This window comes from Oncorhynchus clarkii, chromosome 19 (genome assembly GCF_045791955.1).
Source record: "Oncorhynchus clarkii lewisi isolate Uvic-CL-2024 chromosome 19, UVic_Ocla_1.0, whole genome shotgun sequence".
Taxonomy (NCBI): Eukaryota; Metazoa; Chordata; class Actinopteri; order Salmoniformes; family Salmonidae; genus Oncorhynchus; species Oncorhynchus clarkii.
In genome coordinates, this window is record NC_092165.1 from 51,158,224 (window position 1) to 51,170,723 (window position 12,500).

The 12,500-nt window shown below is 47.5% G+C and overlaps 1 protein-coding gene across 1 annotated transcript in view; it reads right to left on the bottom strand.

Annotated features, from left to right (window-relative positions):
• The window catches only part of LOC139375356 (kinesin-like protein KIF26B), a 246,789-nt gene that overhangs the window by 106,027 nt on the left and 128,262 nt on the right, over positions 1-12,500 (bottom strand). The window lies entirely within an intron of this gene.

Here is a 12,500-nt window from a genome sequence, read left to right on the forward strand (position 1 = left end):
CCAGTAGAAGCCCAGTAGAAACCAGTACCCCAGTAGAACTCAGTAGAAGCCCCGTAGAAACCAGTACCCCAGTAGAACTCAGTAGAAGCCCCGTAGAAACCAGTACCCCAGTAGAACTCAGTAGAAGCCCCGTAGAAACGAGTACCTCAGTAGAACTCAGTAGAACCCCAGTAGAAATCAGTACCCCGGTAGAACTCAGTAGAAGCCCAGTAGAAACCAGTACCCCAGTAGAACTCAGTAGAACCCCAGTAAAAACCAGTACCCCAGAAAAACTCAGTAGAACCCCAGTAGAACTCAGTAGAACCATAGTAGAAACCAGTAGAATCCCAGTAAAAAAACAGTAGAACCGGGATAATCCTGTAGTTTCATTCATGGCCGGCTGAAAACCTCCCCTGCGCTAAATAGTAGTTCTTAGAAGACAGGCATCAACACCTGCACCCTCTCCCCCCCTTCCCCTGTTAGACATCAAAGCTTTAAGTGGAGGGATTTTATTTTAGCTCTCTCACCTCTCCTTCTCTCCTCCCTCTCACCTCTCCTTCTCTCCTCCCTCTCACCTCTCCTTCTCTCCTCCCTCTCACCTCTCCTTCCTCTCCTTCCTCTCACCTCTCCCCTCCCTCTCACCTCTCCTCTCTCTCACCTCTCCTTCTCTCCTCCCTCTCACCTCTCCTTCTCTCCTCTCCTTCTCTCCTCCCTCTCACCTCTCCTCCCTCTCACCTCTCCTTCCTCTCCTTCCTCTCACCTCTCCTTCCTCTCCTCCCTCTCACCTCTCCCCTCCCTCTCACCTCTCCTCTCTCTCCTCCCTCTCACCTCTCCTTCTCTCCTCCCTCTCACCTCTCCTTCTCTCCTCCCTCTCACCTCTCCTCTCTCCTCCCTCTCACCTCTCCTCCCTCTCACCTCTCCTTCCTCTCACCTCTCCTTCCTCTCCTCCCTCTCACCTCTCCCCTCCCTCTCACCTCTCCTCTCTCTCCTCCCTCTCACCTCTCCTTCTCTCCTCCCTCTCACCTCTCCTTCTCTCCTCCCTCTCACCTCTCCTCTCTCCTCCCTCTCACCTCTCCTCCCTCTCACCTCTCCTTCCTCTCCTTCCTCTCACCTCTCCTTCCTCTCCTCCCTCTCACCTCTCCCCTCCCTCTCACCTCTCCTCTCTCTCCTCCCTCTCACCTCTCCTTCTCTCCTCCCTCTCACCTCTCCTTCTCTCCTCCCTCTCACCTCTCCTCTCTCCTCCCTCTCACCTCTCCCTCTCACCTCTCCTCCCTCTCACCTCTCCTTCCTCTCCTCCCTCTCACCTCTCCTTTCTCTCCTTCCTCTCACCTCTCCTTCCTCTCCTCCCTCTCACCTCTCCTTCCTCTCCTCCCTCTCACTTCTCCTTCCTCTCCTCCCTCTCACCTCTCCTTCCTCTCCTCCCTCTCACCTCTCTCTCACCTCTCCTTCTCTCCTCCCTCTCACCTCTCCTTCTCTCCTCCCTCTCACCTCTCCTTCTCTCCTCCCTCTCACCTCTCCTTCTCTCCTCCCTCTCACCTCTCCTTCCTCTCCTCCCTCTCACCTCTCCTCTCTCCTCCCTCTCACCTCTCCCTCTCACCTCTCCTCCCTCTCACCTCTCCTTCCTCTCCTCCCTCTCACCTCTCCTTCCTCTCACCTCTCCTTCCTCTCCTCCCTCTCACCTCTCCTCCCTCTCACCTCTCCTCCCTCTCACCTCTCCTCCCTCTCACCTCTCCTTCCTCTCCTCCCTCCTTCCTCTCCTCCCTCTCACCTCTCCTCCTCTCCTTCCTCTCACCTCTCCTTCCTCTCCTCACACACGTCAACACTCATATTGTTGTCACACTTCATTAGTGTTGTAGTTTTTAATCGAGAGAAAAGCAACGGCGGGTTCTTTCCTCCAAAACAGCTGACAGATCTCCAAACTTTTCCCAGAGTTCCTGCAGGTTCACTTATCTACTTCTTTATTCTCAGAATGATCTGTAGAGAGAGGGTGGGGATAAGGGAGAAGGGGATATAGGGAAGAAGGAGGGATTGAGGAGGGGAGGGTAGAGAGAGTAAGGGAGGAGAGGAGGAGCATGAACGAGAGAGAGGGACCAAGGGAGGAGAGAGAGGGGAGGATAGGAGAGGAGGAGAACGGGAGGAGAGAGAGGGGAGGATAGGAGAGGAAGGGAAGGGAGAAGAAAGGGAGGAGAGAGAGGGGAGGATAGGAGAGGAAGGGAAGGGAGGAGAAAGGGAGGAGAGAAGAGGAATATAGGATGAAAGGAGAAGAGAGAAAAGGGAAAATAAGGATGCAAACTCAGATCTATGCTGTTGTTCCCACCACCTCAGAGACCAAACATGAGTAACCGTTAGAAGAGGGATTCCGCTGTAAACTGCAGCCAATTGTTGCTCTGGGATGAAGTCGAGACACATTTCCCAAATGCTCCCAAACACTCCCAAACACTCTGTCTTTTAGAAAGGACGCTCCCGAACGTTTCCCAAAGCCCGAATTACAGCCGATTAAAAAAGAAGGGAGAGGCGTGAGCAGAAAGCAAACAGAGTACACAGCAGATAACTAGTACATCGAGGAGATTTGAGCCTCGAGGACATGAAAGCATGAGTCTGGAATGCGTTGAGTTGCATAACAGGATTGATCAGCTGAGGAGAACACAAACACAACACTTTCACCATGAACGCAACTCAGCAGGATGCTGAATGCTAAAAAAATGACATGAATAACCAATGGGGCGAAAGTAAAAACCATGTGTGTGTGTGTGCTTGTGTGTCTGTGTTTGCGTGAGTGTGTGTATGATGGATCACCCCTCTCCTCTGTAGAGGGGTAGTAAAGGTAAGATCGCTTCCTTGTGAAGCCTGCAGTAAATTGGTCCCAGCAGCAGTAAGATGCCACTCCACAGATCTCTCTGCTCCCATAAAAGCAGCTCATTAAAACATTACAGGAGATTCTCTTTAACAGTGCTTCTAGGGTAGACGGTAGAGCTTATTTCTGTCCCATCTGTCTAATGGAAATTAACGTTTTTATTCAAAGTGAAAATAATGTTATATACTGTTTACAGTAAATATTAACTTCATATTCAATACATATATTAATTACAGGCTATTCATTATAAATGCCCTCTATGTGGCTGTTGTGAGAATCAAATGTATAACTATGGTGTTGGGCCGGCACCATGCTACAACAGGGATGTGAAAGTATAGCCAGTATTTAAGCTGATGATGATGATAAACACAACAACAGAGTCGTTCCTCTGGTTGCATCACCATGCCATCAAAATGAGCAGGGAACAACAGGAAGGAATGTCTTCCAGAGAGATAAGAGAAGGGTGTGTGTGTGTGTGTGTGTGTAAATGTACCTGCTGCCTGTCTACTATGACGAGAGTAGAGGTCTAACCCTGGTGAGTACATTTTCAAGTCAAAGACATCATATTAAATTCAAAGACCCTTTGCTATATAACACACACACACTCCAGAGCATCCAGCGCCCTATCCTGACCCAAATAAAAAGGTCCATCACATCAGTAAGTGCCTCGGGGGAAGGATTTCAGCGGTGCGCTCTTCCTGAGGCCTAACTCATACAGGGTTTTGACTAGACGGGATACAGCATATGTCAGAAATGACCAGAATTTATGTTTTATAGCAGGTTAGGAGAACTTATGCAATGGGTTAGGAGAATTAGGTTACGGTTAGAAAAGAGGTTAGGGTTAGCTAAAATGCTGTCTTCCTGTCTCTGTGGGTAAGCACACAACTCCTGATTACACAGCACTCCAGGACACATACAGTGCCCTCAGAAAGAATTCCCACCTCTTGACTTTTTCCACATTTTGTTGTGTTACAGACCAAATTTAAAATGTATTAAATTGAGATTGTGTGTCACTGGCCTACACACAATACTCCATAACGTCAAAGCGGAATGATGTTTTTTGAAATTTTTACTAATTAATAAAAATATCAAGTTGAATTGTTTCTAAGTAATCAACTCTTTTGTTACAGAAGCCTAAATAAGATCAGGTGTAAAAATGTGCTTAACAAGTCACATAATAAATTGCATGGACTCACAATAACAGTGTTTAACATGATGTTTTAATGACTGCCTCATCTCTGCCCCACACATACAATGATCTGTAAGGTCCCTCAGTTGAGCAGTGCATTTTAAACACAGATTCAACCACAAAGACCAGGGAGGTTTTCCAATGCCTCACAAAGAAGGGCACCTATTGGTAGAGGGGTCGAAATAAAAAAATAAGCATTCATTGAATTTCCCTTTGAGCATGGTGAAGTTATTAATTACACTATGGATGCTGTATCAATACATCCAGTCACTACAAAGATACAGGCGTCCTCCCTAACTCAGGGATTTCACCATGAGGCCAATGGTGACTTTAAATAGTTATAGAGTTTAATGGCTGTGATAAGAGAAAACTGAGGATGACAACAACATTGTCGTTACTCCACAATACTAACCTAAATGACAGAGTGAAAAGAAGGAAGCCTGTACAGAATACAAATATTACAAAACATGCATCCTGTTAGCAACAACTGACTACAGTAAAACTGCAAAAAATGTGGCAAAGAAATTAGCTTTATGTCCTGAATACAAAGTGTTATGTTTGAGGCAAATCTAACACAACACATCGCTGAGTACCAGCCTTCAAATTGTCATGTGGTGGATATGCTTGTCATCGGCAATGACTAGGGAGTTTTTGGGGATAAAAATAAACGGAATAGAGCTGAGCACAATCAGTATTTAATTGAAAAAAAAAATGGCCAAACATTTCTAAAAACATGTTTTCACTTTGTCATTATCGGGTATTGTGTGTAGATGGGTGAGATTTAAAAATGTTTGTTTAGCCATTTTGAATTCAGGCAGTACCAACAAAATATGGGGAAAAAATAAACGGGTGTGAACTCTTCCCACAGTTGTGTCAAGTTGGCTGGATGTCCTTTGGGGGATGAACCATTCTTAATACACACAGGAAACTGTTTTGCTTGGAAAACCAACAGCGTTGCAGTTCTTGACACAAACCATACCCTGTTCAAAGACACTTCAATCTTTTGTCTTGCCCATTCACCCTCTGAATGGCACACATAAACAATCCATGTCTCAATTGTCAGTCTATGTCATGGAAAGAGCAGGTGTTCTTAATGTTTTGTACACTCAGTGTATGTCAACTATATATTTGTGTGCGTCTGTCTGTTCATGTATGTGAGTGCGCATTTGTGTGTGTGTGAGTGAGTGAGACAGAGAGTGAGAGTACTGGTCATGCACCGTGGTATGGGGTCAAGCGCACGGTGTTGCCAGTACGCGCTCATAGCCCGGTGCACTATAGGCCAGCCCCCCGCAAGTGCCATGCGAGAGTGGGCATCCAGCCAGGGACTATTGTGCCGGCCCAGCGTGTTTGGTCTCTGGTACGCTGTTTCGGCCCAGGGTATACTCCGGGGCGCTGTGTCTCCGGGGCGCTGGGAGGGTGCAGTGCGTCCTATGCCTGCGCTCCGCCCGAACCGGGCGAAGGTGGATATTGAGCCTAAGGGAGAGGTGCGAGTGGTATGCACCAGATCTCCAGTGCTCACCCACAGCCCGGTTCAACCTGTGCCTGCACTCTGAAGGGTCCGGGCTAAAGTGGTCATCCAGCCTGGAGGAGTGGTGCCAAGGCTGCACACCAGAGCTCCAGTGCTCCCCCACAGCCCGGTCCACCCGGTGCCTCCTCCACGCACAATGCCTCCTGTAGGTATCCTTCCTCCAGAGTCTCCCTTCACTCCGGCGCTGCCAGAGTCTCCCTTCACTCCGGCGCTGCCAGAGTCTCCCTTCACTCCGGCGCTGCCAGAGTCTCTCTTCACTCCGGCGCTGCCAGAGTCTCTCTTCACTCCGGCGCTGCCAGAGTCTCTCTTCACTCCGGCGCTGCCAGAGTCTCTCTTCACTCCGGCGCTGCCAGAGTCTCCCTTCACTCCGGCGCTGCCAGAGTCTCCCGTCTATTCGGGCACCGCTGCAAGGGTCCCCAGTCCAAGGTCGGAGGCGAGGGTCGCCGCTCCAAAGGTGTGGGCCAAGACTATGGTGGAGTGGGGTTCATGTCCCGCGCCAGAGCCGCCACCGAGGACAGACGCCCACCCAGACCCTCTCCTATGGGTTTAGGTTTGGTCAGGGCGTGATTTGGAGTGGGCATTCTATGTTGTGTATTCTATGTTGTGTATTTCTGTGTTTGGCCTGGTATGGTTCCCAATCAGAGGCAGCTGCATACTTAGGCAGCGCAGCCTGTTTTCCCACTATGGTTTGTGGGTAGTTGTTTTCTGTGTCTGTGCTTTACCATACAGAACTGTTTCGGGTTTTCATTTATTTATCTTGTTCTTTCGTATTCAGTGTTTGGTTCTATTTCATTAAAATATGGACACTTACCACGCTGCTCATTGGTCCGATCCTTCCTACTCCTCCGCAGAAGAGGAGGAAAACCGTTGCACACACACATACATATGTATACATATGTATTTCTCTCTATACCATTTGTATTTCATATACCTTTGACTATTGGATGTTCTTATAGGCACTTTAGTATTGCCAGTGTAACAGTATAGCTTCCGTCCCTCTCCTTGCTCCTACCTGGGCTCGAACCAGGAACACAACGACAACAGCCACCATTGAAGTAGCGTTACCCATGCAGAGCAAGTGGAACAACCATTCCAAGTTTTAGAGCGAGTTACGTTTGAAACGCTATTAGCGCGCACCCCGCAAACTAGCTAGTCATTTCACATCGGTCACACCAGCCTCATCTCGGGAGTTGATAGGCCTGAAGTCATAAACAGCAGAGCTGCTCGCAAAACGCACGAAAGTGCTGTTTGAATGAATGCTTACGAGCCTGCTGGTGCCTACCATCGCTCAGTTAGACTGCTCTATCAAATCATAGACTTAATTAAATACCCCTAAATAGCTTTAAATATGTAAATACCACGGGGGTCATCTTACTTAATTATATTGATCAAACAACAAAAGATCTCTCTCCCTCAGTCGCCTACTGTATGCACATCAACAACAATGAATAGGATAAAATGTAGTGAGGGATAAACCCTCTCAAACTTTCTCAGCGTGTTGTAGTTGGCAGTCAAAATTGCACTGATACGATGGGGAGATGTAGCCTATTCGCCTTGGCTGCTGCAGCCTTCCTGCTTCTGTCCAAGGCATAACCTATATTAGAGACAACTGAATGGGATTTACCAGTTTACTTGTCTGCCCATTTAATCGATGCCCAATACAACGAAGAGATATGAGCTAACTGTGGATAACAGTCGTTGAAGTTCATAGCTAGCCAGCAAAGTTGAGTATCATTTATTTCTAGCTAACCAAATGACACATGCAATTTGTAATTTTGGGGGAAAAAGTGGGTGCCGTTCACCCACTCGTCCAAGCTTGTACATCTCATCCCAGCAACTAGCTAGCTACTAACAACGTTATGACTTGTGATCATTGGCTTTGCTAGTTTGATTGTGTTGAGTCCCGCTGTACTGATGCATTGACTGCATCAACCTATTCTCCCAACACTTCCCGACTCCACGTAATAACATTTTGAGTCAAATATAACCTATTTTTAAAATCTCTTATCAAAGTTGGTTTTGTAGCATAAACTCAGAATGTGATATTTGGGAGAGATATTATGATTGTCTGTTTGTTTCATATCTGCAAAGTAGTTAAAACACTGTCTGTTCCACTTTAAGATGCAACCAATACTACAGTCCTGCTGAAGACAACGGTAGAGAAATGGTAATAGGCTCTTTGTTCAGCTTAAACATGGTGGGTGAGAGAGAAAATGGAGGAGGAGAGGCTGAGAGAGGTTGAGAGAGAGGGATTGGGAGAGGGTCCATTAGTAGTCTATTTGAGTGGGAGCACTTGTCTCTCTCTGCAGTGATCAATTCCCCTGACACAACTCCTCAGACACTGGAGCCACTTAAAGTGGCGACCCGTCATTCAGGGCAGGTGGGGAAGAGACCATGTATTATTCTGTTGGTTTGTTTGCTCCACCAAGATGTACATGCTAAAATAGCCCCTGGTCACTTATACCATATATCTATCTCTCTCTGTATCCTCTGTTCCCTCTCTACCGTTCCCTCCATCCTCTCTATCTGTCTCTCTATCCTCCATTTCCTCTCTACCGTTCCCTCCATCCTCTCTCTTTCTCTCTATCCTCCATTCCCTCTCTACCGTTCCCTCCATCCTCTATCTCTCTCTCTCTCTCTCTCTCTATCCTCCATTCCCTCTCTTCCGTTCCCTCTCTACCGTTCCCTCCATCCTCTCTCTCTCTCTCTGTATCCTTCATTCCCTCTCTTCCGTTCCCTCTCTACCGTTCCCTCCATCCTCTATCTCTCTCTCTCTCTCTATCCTCCATTCCCTCTCTTCCGTTCCCTCTCTACCGTTCCCTCCATCCTCTCTCTCTCTCTCTGTATCCTTCATTCCCTCTCTACCGTTCCCTCTCTACCATTCCCTCCATCCTCTCTCTCCCTCTGTATCCTCCATTCCCTCTCTACCGTTCCCTCCATCCTCTCTCTCTCTCTGTATCCTCCATCCTCTCTCTCGCTCTCTGTATCCTCTGTTCCCTCTCTACCGTTCCCTCCATCCTCTCTATCTGTCTCTCTATCCTCCATTTCCTCTCTACCGTTCCCTCCATCCTCTCTCTTTCTCTCTATCCTCCATTCCCTCTCTACCGTTCCCTCCATCCTCTATCTCTCTCTCTCTCTCTCTCTCTATCCTCCATTCCCTCTCTTCCGTTCCCTCTCTACCGTTCCCTCCATCCTCTCTCTCTCTCTCTGTATCCTTCATTCCCTCTCTTCCGTTCCCTCTCTACCGTTCCCTCCATCCTCTATCTCTCTCTCTCTCTCTATCCTCCATTCCCTCTCTTCCGTTCCCTCTCTACCGTTCCCTCCATCCTCTCTCTCTCTCTCTGTATCCTTCATTCCCTCTCTACCGTTCCCTCTCTACCATTCCCTCCATCCTCTCTCTCCCTCTGTATCCTCCATTCCCTCTCTACCGTTCCCTCCATCCTCTCTCTCTCTCTGTATCCTCCATCCTCTCTCTCGCTCTCTGTATCCTCTGTTCCCTCTCTACCGTTCCCTCCATCCTCTCTATCTGTCTCTCTATCCTCCATTTCCTCTCTACCGTTCCCTCCATCCTCTCTCTTTCTCTCTATCCTCCATTCCCTCTCTACCGTTCCCTCCATCCTCTATCTCTCTCTCTCTCTCTCTCTCTCTCTCTATCCTCCATTCCCTCTCTTCCGTTCCCTCTCTACCGTTCCCTCCATCCTCTCTCTCTCTCTCTGTATCCTTCATTCCCTCTCTTCCGTTCCCTCTCTACCGTTCCCTCCATCCTCTATCTCTCTCTCTCTCTATCCTCCATTCCCTCTCTTCCGTTCCCTCTCTACCGTTCCCTCCATCCTCTCTCTCTCTGTATCCTTCATTCCCTCTCTACCGTTCCCTCTCTACCATTCCCTCCATCCTCTCTCTCCCTCTGTATCCTCCATTCCCTCTCTACCGTTCCCTCCATCCCCTCTCTCTCTCTGAATCCTCCATCCTCTCTCTTGCTCTCTGTATCCTCCGTTCCCTCTACCGTTCCCTCCATCCTCTCTCTCTCTCTGTATCCTTCATTCCCTCTCTACCGTTCCCTCTCTACCATTCCCTCCATCCTCTCTCTCCCTCTGTATCCTCCATTCCCTCTCTACCGTTCCCTCCATCCTCTCTCTCTGTATCCTCCATCCTCTCTCTCACTCTCTGTATCCTCTGTTCCCTCTCTACTGTTCCCTCCATCCTCTCTCGCTCTCTGTATCCTCCGTTCCCTCTCTACCGTTCCATCCATCCTCTCTCTCTATCCTCCGTTCCCTCTCTACCGTTCCCTCCATCCTCTCTCTCTATCCTCCGTTCCCTCTCTACCGTTCCCTCCATCCTCTCTCGCTCTCTGTATCCTCCGTTCCCTCTCTACCGTTCCCTCCATCCTCTCTCTGTATCCTCCATTCCCTCTCTACCGTTCCCTCCATCCTCTCTCTCTGTATCCTCCACTCCCTCTCTACCGTTCCCTCCATCCTCTCTCTCTCTCTCTGTATCCTCCACTCCCTCTCTACCGTTCCCTCAATCCTCTCTCTCTCTCTCTCTCTCTCTCTGTATCCTCCACTCCCTCTCTACCGTTTCCTCCATCCTCTCTACCGTTCCCTCCATCCTCTCTACCGTTCCCTCCATCCTCTCTCTCTCTCTATCCTCCATTCCCTCTCTACCGTTCCCTCCATCCTCTCTCTCTCTCTGTATCCTCCATTCCCTCTCTACCGTTCCCTCCATCCTCTCTCTCTCTCTGTATCCTCCATCCTCTCTCTCGCTCTCTGTATCCTCAGTTCCCTCTCTACCGTTCCCTCCATCCTCTCTCTCGCTCTCTGTATCCTCCACTCCCTCTCTACCGTTCCCTTCATCCTCTCTCTCTATCCTCCGTTCCCGTTCTCCGTTCCCTCCCAAATACAGGACCATTCTGGAAGAAAACCTGATGGAGTCTGCAAAAGACCTGAGACTGGGACGGAGATTTGTCTTCCAACAAGACAATGATCCAAAACATAAAGCAAAATCTACAATGGAATGGTTCAAAAATAAACATATCCAGGTGTTAGAATGGCCAAGTCAAAGTCCAGACCTGAATCCAATCGAGAATCTGTGGAAAGAACTGAAAACTGCTGTTCACAAATGCTCTCCATCCAACCTCACTGAGCTCGAGCTGTTTTGCAAGGAGGAATGGGAAAAAATGTCAGTCTCTCGATGTGCAAAACTGATAGAGACATACCCCAAGCGACTTACAGCTGTAATCGGAGCAAAAGGTGGCGCTACAAAGTATTAACTTAAGGGGGCTGAATCATTTTGCACGCCCAATTTTTCAGTTTTTGATTTGTTAAAAAAGTTTGAAATATCCAATAAATGTCGTTCCACTTCATGATTGTGCCCCACTTGTTGTTGATTCTTCACAAAAAAATACAGTTTTATATCTTTATGTTTGAAGCCTGAAATGTGGCAAAAGGTCGCAAAGTTCAAGGGGGCCGAATACTTTCGCAAGGCACTGTACCTCCCTACCCTCACTTTTCTCTTTATACCCCTCTCTCTCTCCCTCTTCTCCTCCATCTCTCTCTATTCCACACACACAATCTGGTTCTGAGCTGAGAAACCAAATGATTTCTAGCATGATTTTTGCTCACCTTACAGATCCAATAAATACGTGTATAAATCTGCTCACAGCATAGTAAGACCTATACTGTTTATAATGTAACACGTGAGAACAACACGTGGTAGCTCCCAACAGTGGGTGGTGCACAATTAACTAGGCAATTACTGTAAATTCCAACACACAGACACAAGTCTCGCTCTCTCTCTCTCTATTGCTAAAGTAAGTGAAATAGATAAACAATACAAAATGAACAGTAAACATTACTCAGAAATGTTCCAAATGAATAAAGACATTTAAAATGTCATAAATCCACATACAGTGTTGTAACAATGTACAAATGGTTAAAGTACAAAAGGGAAAATAAAGAAACATAAATATGGATTGTATTTACAATGGTGTTTGTTCTTCACTGGTTGCCCTTTTCTCGTGGCAACAGGTCACACATCTTGCGGCTGTGATGTCACACTGTGGTATTTCACCCAGTAGATATGGGAGTTTTTCAAAATTGGATTTGAATTCTCTAATATGGTCATACATTGGGCAGGAGGTTAGGAAGTGCAGCTCAGTTTCCACCTCATTTTGTGGGCAGTGTGCACATCGCCTGTCTTCTCTTGAGAGCCAGGTCTGCCTTCGTTGGCTTTTCTCAATAACAAGCCTATGCTCACTGAGTCTGTACATAGTCAAAGATTTCCTTAATTTTGGGTTAGTCACAGTGGTCAGGTATTCTGCCACTATGTACTCTCTGTTTAGGGCCAAATAACATTCTAGTTTGCTCTGTTTTCTTGTTAATTCTTTCCAATGTGTCAAGTAATTATCTTTTTGTTTTCTCATGATTTGGTTGGGTCTAATTGTGTTTCTGTCCTGGGGCTCTGTGGGGTCTGTTTGTGTTTGTGTACAAAGCCCCAGGACCAGCTTGTTCAATTCTCTCCCTCCCTCCCTCCCTCCAATCTGTCTTGTTCTTCTCCTGGCTTCAGTCCATCCCTCCCTCCCTCCCTCGTTCGTTCTTCTCCTGGCTTCAGTCCATCCCTCTATTTATTTCACAATTAAGCCTTTCAAAGACCTGCAAATACCAACTCTATTAATATTTTACCCACAACACTGTAGCAAAGTGGCTATTGAATTCCCATACTGAACACACACACACGCCTGTGAGGAGTTGTCTTTGGCCTGGGAGAGAGCTATAAAAAATTGATTATGCGTCATAGTGTCATTTCTCTCAAGGTCGCCACTCGCACTGGAGTCTGTCTGTCTGTCTGTCTGTCTGTCTGTCTGTCTGTCTGTCTGTCTGTCTGTCTGTGTCTGTCTGTGTCTGTCTGTGTCTGTCTGTGTCTGTCTGTGTCTGTCTGTCTGTGTCTGTCTGTGT